The 20120-nt window shown below is 37.8% G+C and overlaps 1 long non-coding RNA gene across 1 annotated transcript in view; it reads left to right on the top strand.

Moving 5' to 3' along the window:
• LOC147576053 (uncharacterized) overlaps positions 1 to 20120 on the top strand; it is a 262303-nt gene that overhangs the window by 9748 nt on the left and 232435 nt on the right. The window contains exon 2 of the long non-coding RNA XR_015241715.1: positions 18288 to 18851. This is a non-coding gene — a long non-coding RNA (uncharacterized LOC147576053). The remainder of the gene's footprint in view (positions 1 to 18287; positions 18852 to 20120) is intronic.

Genomic DNA, 20120 nt, shown 5'->3' with positions numbered 1-20120 from the left:
TTTATTTCCTTTTTTCATCCAGACACATCTTAAAGATTATTCCTAGGAGAGTTTATAATGAGTGGAATTTGGGGGATATTATTAATAATAATAAAATTACCATCCCCTTAGGAGCGTGTAGAAAGCAACAAATGATATACCCCCCTTTCCAAACCAGAGTCCTCAGCATGTGGCTGAGTTGCAGTCAAGGCAGGATTGCCCGAGTGACTCCATGACCCTGCTGCTACCTAGGGCACAGTGGATATTTTGGAACTAGTCTTTCCCCTCATAGACTTTAAACATATACTCTGATGAAACATAACTTTTAGCTACTCGGTATAATCTTGTAATGGATTTCTAGAATGCATTTTCTTGAAAAATTCCTATGTTGCTATGACACCAAGTCTTCAAGAGGCTAATCAAAGACATTTGAAAGGTCTGAGTTTATGAGGTCATAGATCGTACGGATTGATTTTTTTAATTCCTTTTCCAGCTAGTGTGCAGACCCATGTGCAGAATAGAAAGCTAAAGGCCATATTTCTCAGTCAGCATTGCATCTGGGATTCCAGATGGGCTGTATGGCCCACCAATCAGACGCACCCATGCGAGACTTAGATTTGGAATTGAGATGGGAGGACAGCGAGGTATGGCTCCGGAGGGATCCTTTTGCTGATGTGGATTGCAGAACAGAAAGCACGTTTTGGAACCAGCAACTCTTTTTTTTTTTTTTTTATGTTTATTTATTTATTCACTGAGAGAAAGAGAGAGCCAGAGAGAGAGAGGGAGAGAGAATTCCAAGCAGGCTCTGTGCTGTCATCTCAGGGCTCCATGAAGGTTCAATCAGTCAAATGATGTTCTAAAGTCACTACAAGCAACTTTTTGTATGGTTATGTTACTGACCAACTAGATAATTAGGTTTATTTGTTTCAGATTGTTTTAGGAATTGCTTTTTGTATTTTTAAGTTTAGTCTTTTTATTTATTTTGAGAGAGAGAGATAGCAAGCAGGGGAGGAGCAGAGAGAGGGGGAGACAGAATCTCTGTGCTACCAGCCCAGAGCCCGATGTGGGGCTTGAACTCACAAACCATGAGCCCATGACCTGAGCCGAAGTCAAGAGTCGGATACTTAACCGACTGAGCCACCCAGGCACCCCTAGGAATTGCTTCTTAATTTCATTTTTTAAAGTAGATAAAACATGTTCCCAAAGTCAAAACTGTAATTGGGTATATTCTGAGAAACCTAGTTTCCATTCCTATCCTCTGTACCTCATTTCTCCTTCCCTCTTTATGGAACACATTTTAAAATTAGGTTTTGGTTTGTTTTTTCAGTATTTCATTTTGTAGCTATGAGAAGATACGCTTATATCCGTATTTCCCTCTGTTTCTTACATAAAAGGTTCACATCAGGAGATGGCATCTACAGGTCGTTTGTTCTCATTCTCTTGTCTAGTTGCTCTGCCTACTGGTCCCAACACAGCAGGCAGTGGAGGAACCTCTATTCCCCATCCAGAAGGATACCACTGTCCTGCGGAGATGCATATATATGAAATCATATATCTGTCAAATAAGTATCCACCAATTCTTCCTTAGTTGAATATTTTCTTTCTTTTGGAATATTTTCCCAAATCAGAAATAGGTGTCAGATTTTGTCAAATGGACACAGAAACCATGCCTGTGGTTTTAATAAAGAGAATTTAACACAAATTCAAATTGTTAACTAATAGAAAAGACAAAAGGACTACTAAGGCATCTGGGAGGTAATAGAAACTGCAGGATGTAGTTACCACACCTAGGGCTGGGGGAACACAGGGAAAAGGAGAGACCCCATGGAATCCAGACCTCTGAGGAGGGTGGTGCTGGCCAGTCTGGAGGAGCAAGCTCTGGAAAAATAGCCAGCTGAATTTGAAAGCTGCTACTAGAAAAACCCCATTGGCCGTGAGGTGAAGAAACACGACTGGGATGACATGGGCAGGAGGAGAGAGTAGACAGAAGGGAGCAAACTTCTGCCTCCCATCCCCCAGCCTCGCACTCTCCCTTCAGTGCCCCCTACTGGCAGAGACTAACAGCGGGCCAAGGAGGAGCGGGGTTTGCAGGGTCTCACCGCAGGGCTGTGGAAACGACATGTATTGCTTTCTTTAAGTATGGATATCACGAATTACGTACTCATATTATTAAGCTTTCTAATACTGATTTCTTTCCCGGAGGGAATCCCATTTGGCCACGATGACATTTTCTTAATATACGGTTTGCTTATATTTTATTTAAGATTTTTATATCAGTATTTATAAGTCAAATTGATTTATCGTTTTCTCTTTAGGGCAATATTTATCAGATACTGACATCTATGTTGAATTTGCTTCATAAAAAGAATTTAGAAATTGTGATTCTTTCTCCATGTTCTGTAATAGTTTAAGCAGCCTGAGGATTATCTGACTATACAGGATTGTTAAATTCCTCAGTGAAACCATCAGGGCTTGGTGTATTATTTGGTGAGAACACATAATTTGCCCCATAACTTCTATAGCAATTGAGTTCTTCAAATTTTTCATCTGGTGAAGTTCAGATTTGGTAAATTATATTTTCCTAAAAATTATTTATTTTATCTAGGTTGTCAAATTTATTTATATAAAGTTAGCAAGTTATTAGTTTCAGATGTTAAAAAAATTCTCTATTTTAATAGCGATATCCCCTTTGTCTCATTTTATTTGTATATTTATGCTTCTTTTTTTTTCTTGCTAACATTTCTTAACTTTGTGAATGTTTCCCCCCAAAGCAACAGCTTGTTGATGTATTTATGACATCGTGGTGTATTTATTACTTTGTAGCTTCCTAACTCATGTCTGATCTTTATCCTTATTAATTTACTTCTGTTGTATTACATTAGTTTTATTTCTTTTTATTTCTATAGATATTTAATATGATTTTTTTCCCCTCTGTCTCTAGCTGAACTGTGTTTTATAATCTCCAGCATGTGTCTGCACATTTCTCCTTTCATCTCCTATAACATCTGCTTGGCTCACTCGATGTGTTATCAGGTGCATAGATATTAATAACTACGATATTTTCATTGTGAATTATAGCCTTTAGTATTAAAAGGTATTTTTCTTTGTCCCATTTATTGCTTTTTGGCTAGAATTCTACTTTGTCTGATAGCAAGATATGCCTAGTATGACTTCTCGCATCCTTTAACTTTTATCCTTTCTGAATGCCTTTGCCACTTGTCTTTCTCTTCTAGAGCACAGAGTTGGGTTTTGCTTTGTTAGTCATCTTGATAAACCTTTTTTTCTTTTAATGGCTGAGCGAAGCTCTTTCTATTTATTGATACAAATGACATGTTCAATCCCTGTTGGACCACGCCATGATTTACTTGCTCTTTTAATGGATATTGACTTTTGTATTCAGGAAGATTCGTGTGTGTTCTAGTAAGTACCTCCACACCAGTGATTTATATAATAAAAACCTTAGTTATCTTTTTCTTTAGATACTATCTGTTGGTGTCTTACTTTGAGCAATATGGAAATTATAGAAACCACTTCTTTTCCCTCCCTTTTCCTCAGCTTTGAGTTTTAGACACCAGTTTTCTCTTACTACTAATCTCTGTACTCTTCACTCTACTTAAGCATCTTCAACTTGTCAGCCTCAAGTGGCTTCTTTTATTACCTTCAGCTAACACTCAGAGGTAAGTCATCTACTTTCCAATTACTCTGTCTTAATCTCCTCATCTACTCTTTGAAGAAGTGTTTGTTCAAATATTTTGCTTTTTTTTAAAAAAAAAATTGAATTTTTGCTTTCTTATTATCGAATTTGGGCAATTCCTGATGCAAGTTTATCTTAAACACCGTTACTTGCAAATATTTTCTCCTAGTCTGTATTTAATATTTTTATTCTCTTAATCTTTTTATTCTCTACTTTCTTTGAAGAGCAGAAATTCTTAATTTTGATGAGGTGAAATCATCAATTTTTTCTTTATAGATCATGCTAAGAAATCCTTGTTTATTTTTTTTTTATTAAAAAAAATTTTTTTTTCAACGTTTATTTATTTTTTGGGACAGAGAGAGACAGAGCATGAACGGGGGAGGGGCAGAGAGAGAGGGAGACACAGAGTCGGAAGCAGGCTCCAGGCTCTGAACCATCAGCCCAGGGCCCGACACGGGGCTCAAACCCACGGACCGCGAGATGGTGACCTGGCTGAAGTCGGACGCCTAACCGACTGCGCCACCCAGGCACCCCAAGAAATCCTTGTTTAAATCAAGGTCACAAAAATTTTCTCCTACATTTCTTCCGGAAGTTTTATCGTTTCAGGTTTTAAATTTAAGTCTGTGATCCATTTCAAGTGAATGTTTGCATATGGTGTAAGGAATGGGTCAGGCTATTATTATTATTTTTGCATATGACTGTCTATTTCAGCCCTGTTTACTGAAATAACTATCTTTTATCTATTTTATTGTCTGTGCACCTTGGCTGAAAATCAGTTGTCTATATAGGTCAATTTCCGGTCTCTATTCTGTTACACTGATCTCTCTTTAGTGTCTTTATACCAATACCACACTATCTTGATTATTACAACTGTAGAGCGAGTTGTGAATCAGAGTCGTTATTTTCAAAGTTGTTTGGCTACTGTCTGTCCTTTGCATTTTCATATGAATAGAACTTTGATTTGGATGGTGTGCTGTATCTATAGATCAATTTTGGAAGAGTTGATATCTTAACAATATTGAGTCTTCTGATTCATGTACCTATTTAATCTCTCCATTTACTTCCATCTTCTGTAATTTCCTTCAGCAGTGTTTTGTAGTTTTCAGTGTATGGGGTCTTTATTTTTTCTCATATATTCCTAAGTATTTCATAATTTTATGCTATTGGTAATAGTTTTATTTTTAACATCAAGGTTTGATTTTTCGTTACTGCTATATAGAAATATGACTAATTTGGGGACACCTGGGTGACTCAGTTGGTTAAGCATTGGACTCTGGCTCAGGTAACGATCTCACAGTTCATGAGTTTGAGCACCATATTGGGCTCTCTGCTGTCAGCACAGAGCCCACTTTGGATCCTCTGTCCCCCTCTCTCTATGCCCTTCCCCTGCTCATGCTGTGTCTCACTTTCTCTCTGAAAAATAAATAAACATTAAAAGAAGAAATATGATTAATTTTTTATTGATCTTGTTTTGTGCAAACTGAATAAACTCTTATTTCTAAGAATATCTTTGTATATCCATAGGAATTTCTAGTTATAAGATCATGTTTTCTGTGAATAAAGACAGTTTTTATTCTTCTTTTACAGTCTGGATGCCTTTTTTTTTTTTTTTTCCTTCCTTGGCTTGTTGCACTGGCTAGAGTCTCCTATGCGATGTTGAATTAGGATGGTGAGAGCAGACATCCTTGGCTTATTCCCAGTCTTGGGTAGGGGGGAACATTTAGTCTTTGTTCAGTAAGTATGATGTTGACTGAAGATTAAAAGAAAATTTTTATTTTATTTATTTTTTAAACTTAAAAAAATAAAAAAAAATTTTTTTTAAATGTTTTTATTTATTTTTGAGACAGAGCACAAGTTGGGGAGGGTCAGAGAGAGGGAGACACAGAATCTGAAGCAGGCTTCAGGCTCTGAGCTGTCAGCACAGAGTCCGACGTGGGGCTCGAACTCACGGACTGTGAGATCATGACCTGAGCTCAAGTTGGATGCTCAACCGACTGAGCCACCCAGGTGCCCCTAAAAAAATTTTTTTAATGTTTATTTTTGGCAGAGAGAAAGACAGAGCATGAGCGGGGGAAGGGCAGAGAGAGGGAGACACAGAATCCAAAGCAGGCTCCAGGCTCTGAGCTGTCAACACAGAGCCCGACATAGGGCTTGAACTCACAGACCGTGAGATCATGACCTGAGCCAAAGTTGGACGCTCAACCAACTGAGCCACCCAGGCGCCCCCCCCCCAAATTTTCTTTAAGTTTATTTATTTATTTGAGAGAGACAGAGATAATGTGAGTGGGGGAGAGGCAGAGAGAGAGGGAGAGAGAGAGAATCCCAAGCAGGCTCCATCCACACTGTCAGCACAGAGCCTGATGCGGGGCTTTAACGCACAAAACCCCTGAGATCATGACCTGAGCTGAAAACAAGAGTCAGACGCTCAACTGACTGAGCCACCCAGGTGCCCCAGTTTTAGATTTTTTTTTCAATAGGTGCCCTTGATCAATGAGAAAGTTCCCTTCTATTCCTAGTTTGTTAGTTTGCTGAGAGTTATGTTTTGTTTTTGTTGAATTCTGTCAAATGTTTTTTCTATGTCTACTCAATGTTCAGAGTTTTTATTTTTTAATTTGTTAATATGGTGAATTACATGGATTTAAAAAAATTTTTATTTTCTCCATTTTATTTTATTATTATTGTTTTATGATTTCAGGAGTAGAATTTAGTGATTCATCACTTACATATAACACCCAGTGCTCAGCCCAACTAGTGCCCTTCTTAATGCCCATGACCCATTTAGGCCATCCGCCTACCCAACACCCCCCTTCCCCCCAGCAATCTTCAGTATGTTCTCTGTATTTAACAGTCTCTTATGGTTTGCCTCCCTCTCTGTTTTTATCTTATTTTTCCTTCCTTTCCTCTATGTTCATCTGTTTTGTTTCTTAAATTCCACATATGAGTGAAATCATGATATTTACCAAGTTTTTATTTAAATTCTTGTTAGTTGACATATAGTGTAATATTAGTTTCAGGAGTAGAATTTAGTGATCCATCACTTACATAAAACACCCAGGGCTCATCACAACATGGGCCCTCCTTAATGCCCAACACCCCTTTAGCCCATCTCCCTGCCCACCTACCCTCCAGCAACCCTCAGTTTGTTCTCTGTTAAGAGTCTTTTTTATAGTTTGCCTCCAGAGCAAGGGAAACAAAAGCAAAAATGAACTATTGGGACCTCGTCAAGGTAAAAAGCTTCTGCACAGCAAAGGAAATAATCAACAAAACTAAAAGGCAATCTTCGGAATGGGAGAAGGTATTTGCAAATGACATCTCTGATAAAGGGTTAGTATCCAAAATCTGCAAAGAACTAATCAAACCCAACATCCAAAAAACAAATAATCTAGTTAAGAAATGGGCAGAAAACGTGAATAGGCATTTTTCCAAAGAAGACATCCAGATGGCTAACAGACACATGAAAGATGCTCAACATCACTCATCATCAGGGAAATAAAATGAAAACCACACTGAGATATCACCTCACACCGATCAGAGTGGCTAAAATGAACAAATCAGGAGACTACAGATGATGGCGAGGATGTGGAGAAATGGGAACCCTCTTGCATTGTTGGTGGGAATGCAGACTGGTGTAGCCACTCTGGAGAACAGTGTGGAGGTTCCTCAAAAAGTTAAAAATATATTGATTGATTTTTTTTTTTTAATTTTTTTTTCAATGTTTATTTATTTTTGGGACAGAGAGAGACAGATCATGAACGGGGGAGGGGCAGAGAGAGAGGGAGACACAGAATCGGAAACAGGCTCCAGGCTCTGAGCCATCAGCCCAGAGCCCGACGCGGGGCTCGAACTCCCAGACCGCGAGATCGTGACCTGGCTGAAGTCGGACGCTTAACCGACTGCGCCACCCAGGCGCCCCTTGATTGATTTTTTAAAGTTTATTTTATTTATTTTGAGAAAGAGAGAGAGAGAACATGGGAGGGGCAGAAAGAGAGGGAGAGAGAGGGAATCCCAAGCAGGCTGCACACTGTGAGTGTGGAGCCCAATGCAGGGCTCCAACCCATGAACCTGATCATGACCTGAATTGAACCTGAACCATGAACCTGATCATGACCTGAGCGGAAATCAAGAGTAAGGTGCTCAATTCACTGAGCCACCCAGGTGCCCTTATTGATTGATTCTGAGAATCAACTTTGAATTCCTGGGATAAACCCCACTATGCCTTGATATGTTATTCTTTTTATTTATTACTGGATTCAATTTGCTATGTTCTAAAAAAAGTTTGCATCTCTGCTCGTGAGAGATATTGAATTCTACTTTTATTATAATGCCTAGCTTGTTTGGGGATGAAGTTAATACTGACTTCATTAAATAAATGGAAAAGTATTCCCTCTTATTAAATTATCTGAAAAAATTTGTGTAGAATGTGTGGTGTTATTTCTTCCTTAAATTTTAGCATTTACCAGTGATAATATTTTACCAAACTTCTGGACTTGCAATTTTATTTGTAGGAAGATTTTAAAGTACAAATTCAATTTCTTTATAAATATAGGGATTTATTTTTTTAAGTTATCTATTTTTTCTTCTTAAGTTAGTTGTGGTAGTATGTGTATTTCAACGAAATTGTCTATTTCATTGAAGTTGTCAAATTCATTGACATAAAATTGCTCATCCTTTAATTATTTCTTTAAAATCTATAGAATTTGTAATGATGCTACCTCTCTGATTCTTGATATTGAGGATTTTTTGTCCTCTACTTTTTTTCTTTAGTTGTTTGCCTAAGATTTTAGCAATCTCATTGCTTTTCCCAAAAAACTAACTATTGTTTTCTTTAATTTTCTTCATTGGTTTTCTGTTCTATTTTATTGATTTTTTTTCTGACCTTTATTATGGCCTTGGTTTTGTTTATTTTAGGTTTAGGTTCTTTTTCTAATTTCAAAGGTGGAAGCTGAGATAATTGATTTGAAACTTCTTTTCTGATACAAGTATTTATTGCTATAAATTACCGCCTACATACTGTTTTAGTGACATAATACACCAGAGATTGTGGTATATTATGTTTTCATAGTCATTCAGTTTGAAACACTTTACAATTTTCTTTTAGTTTCTTTTTTGTCTAATTTGTTATTTAGAAAGTGTTTTATTTAGTTTTAAATATTGGAGAGTTTTCCAGAGATTTTTTATTAATTTATAATTTAATTCCCTTGTGGCCAGAAAGCATATTTGACATAACTTGAAACCTTTTAAATTTATTAAATTTATTTTATGGCCCAAGTCATATATGGTCTTTTGTGATGACTTTTCCATGTGCGCTTGAAAAGAATGTATTCTGCTCCTGTTCAATGGACTATTAATGTCAATTAGGTAACATTGGTTGGTAGTTTTTTTCAGGTCTTCTAAATCCTTATGTATTTCCTGTCTCTTCGCTTCATTGATTATTGAGAGAGGGATATTATTATTATTGATTCAATGGCTTCATATATTTTGAAACTCTGATGAGGTGCATAAATGTTTAGGATTATTCTGTCCTCATGATGAATTGATGCTCTGATTAATATGAAATGACTGTCTCTAACTTTGGTAATAATCTTTGCACTGAAATGTACTTTGCCTGATATATAGGCAGTCCAACTTTCTTATGTTTACCAGTTTATTAAAAGATGTGATAAAGGATGCAAATTACCAGATGAAGAGATACATAGGGCGAAGTATGGGGGAAGGTCTGGCCCTCTCCAGACACACACACCACTCTCCCCAAACTCCATGTGTTCCCCTGCCCAGAAGCTCAGTCCAAATTTCTTTTATTTACTATTAGCATGCTATCTGTTTTCCACTCTTTCTCTGTCACTGGTTGTGTAACTATTTTGGTTTCTAGCTGTATCTTTATGTATTTTGAAGCTTTGTTATTAGATGCACATTCAGGATTTTTATATTTCTTAATGAATTGATCCATTTATCACTTTGAAATGACTTTCTTTACTCTGGTAATATACTTTGCTCTGAAATCTGTTTTGTCTGATACTAACATAGCCTCTTCAGCCTTCTTTTGGATCACTGTTAGCATGGTATATTATTACTTTTAACCCATTTGTGTCTTTCTGTGTAAAGTCTATCTCTTGAGGGCAGCAGATAGTTGGCTCTTGCTTTTTTGATGTAATCTGACAGTTTTGGCCTTCTAACTGGGGTATGTAAACCATTGACATTTAGCGTTATTGTTAGATTTAAATCTGTCATCTTATTTGTTTTGTATTTTTTCTCATCTATTTTGTCCCACTTTTTTCTTTTTCTGACCTTTTTGGATTACATATTTTGTTTCTATTTCATATGCTTTGTTGGTATTTATTTATTTTTTTTTAGTGTTGACTCTTTTGTTATTTTGGTGGCTACTTTAGAGTTTATAGTGTATAACTTATCACAGACTACCTTCGTGTGCCATTATATCACTTCCTGAATACTCTGAGAACCTTATAGTAGTATACTTCCATTTCTCTTCTGGTCTTGGGCTATTGTCATATATTTTATATTTGCATTTGTTACATAATCCCCTCACTACATTATTATATTTGTTTATAAAGCATAAACATATTTATCTTTATCTTTCATAAAGATATTCAAAGATTTCTACTCTTTAGAGATATTTAAATAATAACAAAAAGGCTTCCATATTTTACCCATGTTGTTACCAGTTTCAGTGTTCTTCATACATTTGTCCAGATCTATATTTCTACAGATAGATATTCTATCTAGTGTCATTTTCCTTTTGACGAAGCACTCCTTCGATCACTTTTGTTATAATGAGTCTACTGCTGATAAATGATTTCAACTTTTGTATGTCTGAAAAAAATCTTTTTTTTTTTTGCTCTCAATTTTGAAATATATTTATGTGAGGTATAGAATTCTAGGTTGGCCATTTTTTTTTCTATATTTTAAAGATTTGCTCTGCTGAATTCTTTCTTGAATAACTTCAATAATTTCTTCAGTAAGAAACGTGTTGATGGGGCATCTGGGTGGCTGAGTTGGTTGAGCAGCGGACTCTTGATTTTGGCTATAGGCTCTGTGCTGAGCGTGGAGCCTGCTTAAGATTCTCTCCCTCGGCCTCTCTCTTCCTTTCATGCTCTCTCTCTCAAAAAAGAAAAAAGAAAAAAGAAAAAAAGAAAAATAATGTGTTGTTATCCTTACCTTTGTTTGTCAGTATCCAACATGTCCTCTTTCTTTGGCTACTTAAAATTTTTCTCTTTGTCACTGATTTTAAGCAATTTGCGTACAATGTGTCTTGATGTAGTTTTCTTCATATTTTTTTTGTGCTTGGGGTTCCTTCAGCTTTTTAGATCTGTAAGTTTATAGTTTTCATTAAATTTGGAAAAGTGCAACCATAATGTCATCAAATATTTTTGCCTTCAGTCCTCTCTCTCCTCTCCTTTAGGGACTCCATTTATATGTACACCAGGTGGCTTGAAATTGTCCCACAGCTTACTTACGATGTGCTCAGTGTTTTTTTATTTTATTTTCTCTGTTTCGTTTTGAATTGTTTGTATTTTGTTGAAGGAAGTGGTTTGTTTCCTTGTAGAGAGTTCCATGGTTTGAATATGCCAACTTCCTTTCTATTCCCTGTATTTCATGTAAATTGACAGTTAGGTCTGAAGGCTTGATCAAACTCAGGTTCTTTTTTTTTCTTTTTTCTTTCTTTCTTTTTTTTTTTTTTTGGCAAGAATACTTCATAGGTGGTGGTGTGTACTTCTATCAAGATTCACATAAAGTCTGATTTTTCTTTTGTGGTGTTAACAGCATTTGACATATAAGTCCATATGTTAATTTACTTCCAGTGGATTTCTCGTGAATGACTTGTGGAAATGATATTTTTGAGTTCTTGCTTTTTCATAACAGATTGTCTTCAGCCTTCATATACTTAAAGATTAGTTTTGCTGGATGTAAAATCCTTGGCTTCATTCCTTTCCTAGGGTATCTTAAATATGTCACTCCATGTCCACTTGGCAGGAAGTGTTGCTATTTAAAATGTCTGATGCCAGTTCGATTTCTTTTCCCTTTTAAATTATTTTATATCTTTGTCTGGATCACAAAATAATTCTTTTAATTTAATACTCCTTTCTTAGTTTTTTTAAATGTTTATTTATTTATTTTTTTTCGAGAGAGAGAGCAAGCGAGCAGGGGAGGGGCAGAGAGAGAGGGAGACACAGAATCCAAAGCAGGCTTCAGGTTCTGAGCTGTCAGCACAGAGCCCGATGCGGGGTTTGAACTCATGAACCGTGAGATCATGGCCCGAACTGAAGTTGGACACTTAACCAACTGAGCCACCAGGCACCCCCTCCTTTCTTAGTTTTAATTACTGTTCTCAGATTGGTCTCTCTTGCTTTCTAAGTTAGTATCTATTGGACAGTTTTTTATTTTTAAAAAATTTTTAAATTTACATCCAAGTTAGTTAGCATATAGTGCAACAATGATTTCAGGGGTAGATTCCTTAATGCCCCTTACCCATTTAGCCCGTCCCCCCTCCCACAACCCCTCCAGTAATCGGCTGTTCTCCATATTTAAGAGTCTCTTATGTTTTGTCCCCCTTCCTGTTTTTACATTATTTTTGCTTCCCTTCCCCTGTGTTCATCTGTTGTGTCTTTTTTTTTTTTAATGTTTTTAAAAAATTTTTTAATATTTATTTATTTTTTTGAGAGAGAGAGAGAGAGAGAGAGGGGCAGAGCACCAGCCAGGGGAGGGGCAGAGAGAAAGAGGGAGACACATAATGCAAAGCAGGCTCCAGGCTCTGAGCTGTCAGCCCGATGCGGGGCTTGAACTCACGAACTGCAAAATCATGACCTGAGCTGAAGTCAGAAGCTTAACCGACTGAGCCACCCAGGCGCCCCATCTGTTCTGTGTCTTAAAGTCCTCATATGAGTGAAGTCATATATTTGTCTTTCTCTGACTAATTTCGCTTAGCATAATACCGTCTAGTTCCATCCATGTAGTTGCAAAAGGCAAAATTTCATTCTTTTTGATTACCAAGTAACATTCCATTGTATATATATACCACATCTTCTTTATCCATTCACCCCTCAATGGCCATTTGGGCTCTTTCCATACTTTGGCTATTGTTGATAGCGCTGCTATAAACATTGGGGTGCATGTGCCCCTTTGAAACAGCACACCTGTATCCCTTGGATAAATACCTAGTAATGCAATTGCTGGGTTGTAGGGTAGTTCTATTTTTAATTTTTTGAGGAACCTCGATATTGTTTTCCAGAGTGGTTGTGCCAGTTTGCATTCCCACCAGCAGTGCAAAAGAGATCCTGTTTTGCCACATCCTCACCAACATCTGCTGTTGCCCGAGTTGTTAATGTTAGCCATTCTGACAGGTGTAAGGTGGTATCTCATTGTGGTTTTGATTTGTATTTCCCTGATAATGAGTGATATTGAGCATTTTTTTTTTTCATGTGTCAGTTGGCCACCTAGATGTCTTCATTGGAGAAGTGTCCTATTCATGTCTTTTGCTGATTTCTTCACTGGATTATTTGTTTTTTGGGTGTTGAGTTTGATAAGTTCTTTATAGATTTTGGATACTAACCCTTTATCTGATATATCGTTTGCAAATCTGTTCTCCCATTCTGTCGGTTGCCTTTTAGTTTTGCTGATTGTTTCCTTCGCTGTGCAGAAGCTTTTTATTTTGATGAGGTCCCAGTAGTTCATTTTTGCTTTTGTTTCCCTTGCCTCCAGAGACGTGTTGAGTAAGAAGTTGCTGCGGGCAAGATCAGAGAGGTTTTTGCCTGCTTTCTCCTCTAAGGAGGATTTTGATGGCTTCTTGTCTTACGTTTAGGTCTTTCATCCATTTTGAGTTTATTTTTGTGTATGGTGTAAGAAAGTGGTCCAGGTTCATTCTTCTGCATGTCGCTGTCCAGTTTTCCCAGCACCACTTGCTGAAGAGACTCTTTATTCCAGTGGATATTCTTTCCTGCTTTGTCAAAGATTAGTTGGCTATGTGTTTGTGGATCCATTTCTTGGTTCTCTATGCTCTTCCATTGATCCGAATGTCTGTTTTTGTGCCAGTACCATACTATCTTGATGATTACAGCTTTGTAATATAGCTTGAAGTCCGGGATTATGATGCCTCCTGCTTTGGTTTTCTTTTTCCAGATTGCTTTGGCTATTTGGGGTCTTTTCTGGTTTCGTACAAATTTTAGGATTGTTTGTTCTGGCTCTGTGAAGAATGCTGGTGTTATTTTGATAGGGATTGCATTGAATATGTAGATTGCTTTGGGTAGTATTGACATTTTAACAACATTCGTTCTTCCTATCCAGGAGCATGGAATCTTTTTCCATTTTTTTGTGTCTTCTTCAATTTCTTTCATACGCTTTCTATAGTTTTCAGTGTATAGATTTTTCACCTCTTTGGTTAGATTTATTCCTAGGTATTTTATGGTTTTTTTGTGCAACTGTTCTGTTTCTGCTGCTGCATTGTTGAATGCAACTGATTTCTGTGTATTGATTTTATATCCTGCAACTTTGCTGAATTCATGAATCAGTTCTAGCAGTTTTTTGGTGGAATCTTTTGGGTTTTCCATATAGAGTATCATGTCATCTGCGAAGAGTGAAAGTTTGGCCTTGTCCTGGCCGATTTGGATGCCTTTTATTTCTTTGTGTTTTCTGATTGCTGAGGCAAGACTTCCAATACTATGTTGAATAACACTGGTGAGCGTGGACATCCCTGTCTTGTTCCTGACCTTAGGGGGAAAGCTGTCAGTTTTTCCCCATTGAGGATGATATTAGCATTGTGTCTTTTGTATATGGCTTTTATGATCTCAGGGTATGATCCTTCTTTCCCTACTTTCTTGAGGGTTTTTATCAAGAAAGGATGTTGTATTTTGTCAAATGCTTTCTTTGCATCTATTGAGTGGATCATATGGTTCTTGTCCTTTCTTTTATTGATGTGACGAAGCACATTGATTGCTTTGCAGATATTGAACCAGTCCTGCATCCCAGGTATAAATCCCACTTGATCGTGGTGAATAATTTTTTTAATGTCTTGCTGGATCCGGTTGGCTAATATCTTGTTGAGGATTTTTGCATCCATGTTCATCAGCTCTATAATTCTCCTTTTTAGTGTGGTCTCTGTCTGGTTTTGGAATCAAGGTAATGCTGGCTTCATAGAAAGAGTTTGGAAGTTTTCCTTCCATTTCTATTTTTTGGAACAGCTTCAAGAGAATAGGTGTTAACTCTTCCTTAAATGTTTGGTAGAATTCCCCTGGAAAGCCATTTGTCCCTGGACTCTTGCTTTTTTGGGAGATTTTTGATTACTAATTCGATTTCTTTACTGGTTATGGGTCTGTTCAAATTTTCCATTTCTTCCTGTTTCGGTTTTGGTAATGTAGATGTTTGTAGGAATTTGTCCATTTCTTCCAGATTGCCCATTTTATTGGTGTATAATTGCTCATAATATTCTCTTATTATTATTTTTATTTCTGCTGTGTTGGTTGTGGTCTCTCCTCTTTCATTCTTGATTTTATTTATTTGGGTCCTTTCCTTTTTCTTTTTGATCAAACTGGCTAGTGGTTTGTCAATTTTGTTAATTCTTTCAAAGAACCAGCTTCTGGTTTCATTGATCTGTTCTACTGTTTTTTTTTTTTTTTTTTTTTTTTGGTTTTGATAGCATTAATTTCTGCTCTAATCTTTATTATTTCCTGTTTTCTGCTGGTTTTGGGTTTTATTTGCTGTTCTTTTTCTAGCTTTTTTTTCCCAACGTTTATTTATTATTTTTGGGACAGAGAGAGACAGAGCATGAACGGGGGAGGGGCAGAGAGAGAGGGAGACACAGAATCGGAAACAGGCTCCAGGCTCTGAGCCATCAGCCCAGAGCCCGACGCGGGGCTCAAACTCACGGACCGCGAGATCGTGACCTGGCTGAAGTCGGACGCTTAACCGACTGTGCCACCCAGGCGCCCCTCTTTTTCTAGCTTTTTAAGGTGTAAGGTTAGTATGTGTATCTGAGACCTTTCTTTCTTCTTTAGAAAGGCCTGGATTGCTATACACTTTCCTCTTATGACTGCCTTTGCTGTGTCTCAGAGGTTTTGGGTTGTGGTGTTATCATTTTCATTGGCTTCTATGTACTTTTAAATTTCCTCTTTAACTTATTGGTTAGCCCATTCATTCTTTAGTAGGATGTTCTTTAGTCTCCAAGTATTTGTTACCTTTCCAAATTTTTTCTTGTGGTTGATTTCGAGTTTCATAGCATTGTGGTCTGAAAATATGTATGGTATAATCTCGATATTTTTGTACTTGTTGAGGGCTGATTTGTGTCCCAGTGTGTGGTCTATTCTGGAGAACGTTCCATGTGCACTGGAGAAAAATGTGTATTCCACTGCTTTAGTATGAAATGTTCTGAATATATGTGTTAAGTCCATCTGGCCCAGTGTGTCATTCAAAGCCATTGTTTCCTTGTTGATTTTCTGATTAGATGATCTATCCATTGTTGTAAGTGGGGTATTGAAATCCCCTATTATTATGGTATTATTGTCAATGAATTTCTTTATGTTTGTGATTAATTTTATATATTTGGGTTCCCTCATATTTGTAGCATAAATGTTTACAATTGTTAGGTCTGCTTGGTGGATAGACCCCTTAATTATGATATAATGCCCTTCTTCATCTCTTCATATAGTCTTCATTTTAAAGTCTAGATTGTTGGATATAAGTATGGCTACTCCAGCTTTCTTTTGTTGACAATTAGCATGATAGACGATTCTCTATCCCCTCACTTTCAGTCTGAAGGTATCTTTTAGGTCTAAAGTGGGTCTCTTGTAAACAGCATATAGATGGATCTTGTTTTCTTACCCATTCTGTTACCCTATGTCTTTTGATTAGAGCATTTAGTCCATTGATGTTTAGAGTGAGTACTGAAAGATACGAACTTATTCCCTTTATGTTACTTGTAGAGTTGGAGTTTCTGGTGGTGTTCTCTGGTCCTTTCTAGTCTTTGCTGCTTTTGGTATTTATTTATTTCTTTATTTACGCATTTATTTATTTCTTTATTTAGTCTTTTCTCTCCTCAGAGAGTCCCCCTTAAAATTTCTTGCAGGGCTGGTTTAGTGGTCACAGACTCCCTTAATTTTTGATTGTCTGGGAAACTTTTAATCTCTGCTTCTATTTTGAATGACAGCCTTGCTGGATAAAGAATTCTTGACTGCATATTTTTCCAATTCAGCACATTGACTATATCCTGTCATTCTTTTCTGGCCTGCCAACTTTCTGTGGACAGGTCTGCTGCAAACCTGATCTGTCTTCCCTTGTAGGTTAAGGACTTTTTTTCTCTTGCTGCTTTCATGATTCTTTCCTTTCTTGAGTATTTTGTGAATTTGCCCGTGATATGCCTTGTTGTTGGTCAGTTTTTGTTGAATCTTATGGGAGTCCTCTGTGCTTCCTGGATTTTGATGTCTGTGTCTTTCCCCAGGTTAGGAAAGTTTTCCACTATGATATGCTCACATAATCCTTCTACCCCTTTTTCTCTCTCTTCCTCTTCTGAGACCCCGATGATTCTGATATTTTTCCTTTTTAATGAGTCACTGATTTCTCTAATTCTTAAATAATGCTCTTTTGCCTTAGTCTCCCTCTTTTTTTTTCTGCTTTATTATTCTCCATAAATTTGTCCTCTATATTGCTGATTCACTGCTCTGTCTCATCCATCTTTGCTGCCGTGGCATCCATTAGAGATTGCAGCTCAGTTATAGCATTTTTTATTTCATCCTGACTAGATTTTACTTCTCTTATCTCTGCAGAAAGGGATTCTAATCTATTTTCGACCCCAGCTAGTATTCTTACTATTGTGATTCTAAATTCTGATTCAGACATTTTGCTTGTATCTGTGTTTATTAAGTCCCTGGCTGTTGTTTCTTCCTACTCTTTCTTTTGGGGTGAATTCCTTTGTTTCATCATTTTGAAGGAAGAAAAGGAACTAATAAGGTAAAAAAATTAAAATTAAAAAATTAAATGCAACACACACACACACACACACAAAATCAAATAAATGATGTTAGATCCTAGGTATGTTTTGGTCTGGTTGTTGAAAGGAGCTTGATAGATTAGAGAAAAAGGGAGGGGGGAGGAAAACTTTGAAAATTTGATAAAATGAGCAAATAGAATAAAATGAAATGATGGAAGTAAAATAGAACTTGAAAAATTTACAAAAAAGTAAAAAAATATAGTGGAAAAATTAAAGAAAAATATTTTTAACAAAAATTGAAAACAAAAATAAATTTTTCCTCTTTCTCTATTCAAGAAAAAGAAAAGGAACAAAAGAAAAAAGGAACACTGAATGGATGGACTAGTGAACAGACTGAAATACAATTGAAATTGCATTGTTTTCCCCTAGAATTCAAACTATGAACCACTTTATAGTCCATAAACTAAGCAGGCGGGAGAGACTTGTGGTGTTCCTGAGCGGTGAGGTTGGCCCAGTTGGGCGGGGCTTAGTGTAATGGCTCCATTCTCCACTAGATGGCGCTGCTTAGCTTAACCGGGGTGGATTGTTTTGGTGCTTGTAGGTGCGTGTGCGCAAGCGCGTGAGAGTTGGAAATGGCGTCATCCGGCAACGAGTCTCTAGTATAAACTCTGTTCTCCCCACCAGCAATTGCCCACGCGTCCTTTATCTCTGGGCTTCCGTCTGCTCCCTGCTTTTACACCGCTGTGACCAAGCCGTCAGGGAGCCAGCCGACACTTCCCTCCTGAGTTTTATCTCAGATGTGACTGTGTTTCCAGACCCCTCACTTCTGAGGAACTGCGGCTCTGACCCGTTTTGCCCCTCTGCGGGAGGGCCTCACCGAGCAGTGGCCGGGAGCAATGGCTGGGTGCCGGCCACCCCCAGGTACGTTTGGGGGACCATGCTGCTGTGGATACCTGGAGACTGCGGCTGGGCACCAGCCCACCCCAGAAAAAGTGCATGCGATCGTGTGGCAGCAGCGTTTCAAGGATTATGGAAAATCTCAACACACATCTGGCTTCACCCCCCCAGCGGTCTTCTTCCAGCACCAGTGAATGCGGTTGTTCTCCAGGGTCCTCTGGGACCAGGGGCCACACAGCCTCTACTGAATGTCCTCCCAGCAGGGGAACCGCCTCTCCCCGTGTGGCCCGAAGACCCCCTGGACCTCACTCTGCTCCTGGGGATTCGCCCTTCCCACCAGAGCACTGCCAGGTATGAGCTGCGGCGTTTCAGACTCTGCGCTCCCCCTGCTTATAGAGTCTTAATGGAATTTAAACTCTCTCCTTTCTCCTTTCTCCCTTTTTAGTTCAGTCCCTGCGGCTGTTTCCACTTTTTCACTCTCTCTCCAGCTGCTTTTGTTGGGGTTGCTTTTCCCGTATTCCCCCCATCTCCGTCCTCTCTCCGGTCTCAAAAACAGCTCCCTGCGGCTTCTCTCTGCCCCAGTTCACCTCTACGCACCGCGCACCTGCTGAGTTCTGTGGTTCAGGTTGTGCGGATTGTTGTGTTAATCCTCAGATCAGTTTTCTAGGTGTGCAGGATGGTTTAGTGTTGGTCTGGCTGTATTTCATGGACACGAGACAGAAAAAAAACTCCCATGCTGTTCTGCCATCTTGGCTCTTCTCTCTGGACAGTTTTTAATTCATTGATTATCAGTGTTATCTGAAGTCTCGTTGTGTGATGCAAGTCTTGGGGCTGTAAGGGGACTGTTCTTGCCTCCTCTTCATTTGAGATTCATGAAGATGTGTTGTCATCTCGACGTGTTGGTAGATATTACCTGTGGGCTTTTGGTTTTGTGATCCTATGTTGCTTTATTTATAAGGAGAGAGGGCTTTTAGGATGATTCACAACATCCTAAGCAGATATACAACTTCCATTGTGGCTGTTTTTTTAGAATCCTCTTATATGTTTTAAAAGACTTGGATGAATTTATCTGTGTTTTCATTTGCTTGTTTTTTGTTTTTGGCTTTGGTTTCCATCACTTGTAGGCTAGTGAGGCCTTCCTCTTATTTCCCTAGCTTGATCTCACAACCTGGTCTTCTGCAGTCCTTTTCATTCACCTCCCTTATTCAGGTTTACAGAGGATTCCATAGCCTAGTGTTACTGAAGATGTTATTTATGAGTTTCTTTTTCCTACTTTTATGTTTGGTCTGTTTACTTTAAGAAAAAGTTTAGAAGATTAAAAAAAACTACTCTGCTTCTGTGGTCAGTCATATTATTGGAAGTTCATGGCTTTTTTTTTTTTTTCCTTCTTAAAAACAAAAGTGTTACACCATAAACATCACTATGTGATTATGCATTTCTTTTTTTATACTTCCGTGGTTTTTGACATATATCCATGTTAATACACACATACACATATGTGTGTATATAATTTCTTGTGATTTCTGTATAATATTTTCCCATTGTATTAATATACCACATTTCATTTACCAACTTACCCATCCATTTGCATTTCAGTTATTTAACATTTTTCACTATAAC

The sequence above is a fragment of the Puma concolor genome, chromosome D2 (assembly GCF_028749965.1).
Source record: "Puma concolor isolate L17-30 chromosome D2, mPumCon1.1.hap2, whole genome shotgun sequence".
Classification (NCBI taxonomy): domain Eukaryota; kingdom Metazoa; phylum Chordata; class Mammalia; order Carnivora; family Felidae; genus Puma; species Puma concolor.
This window is presented reverse-complemented; position numbering and strand designations above follow the sequence as displayed.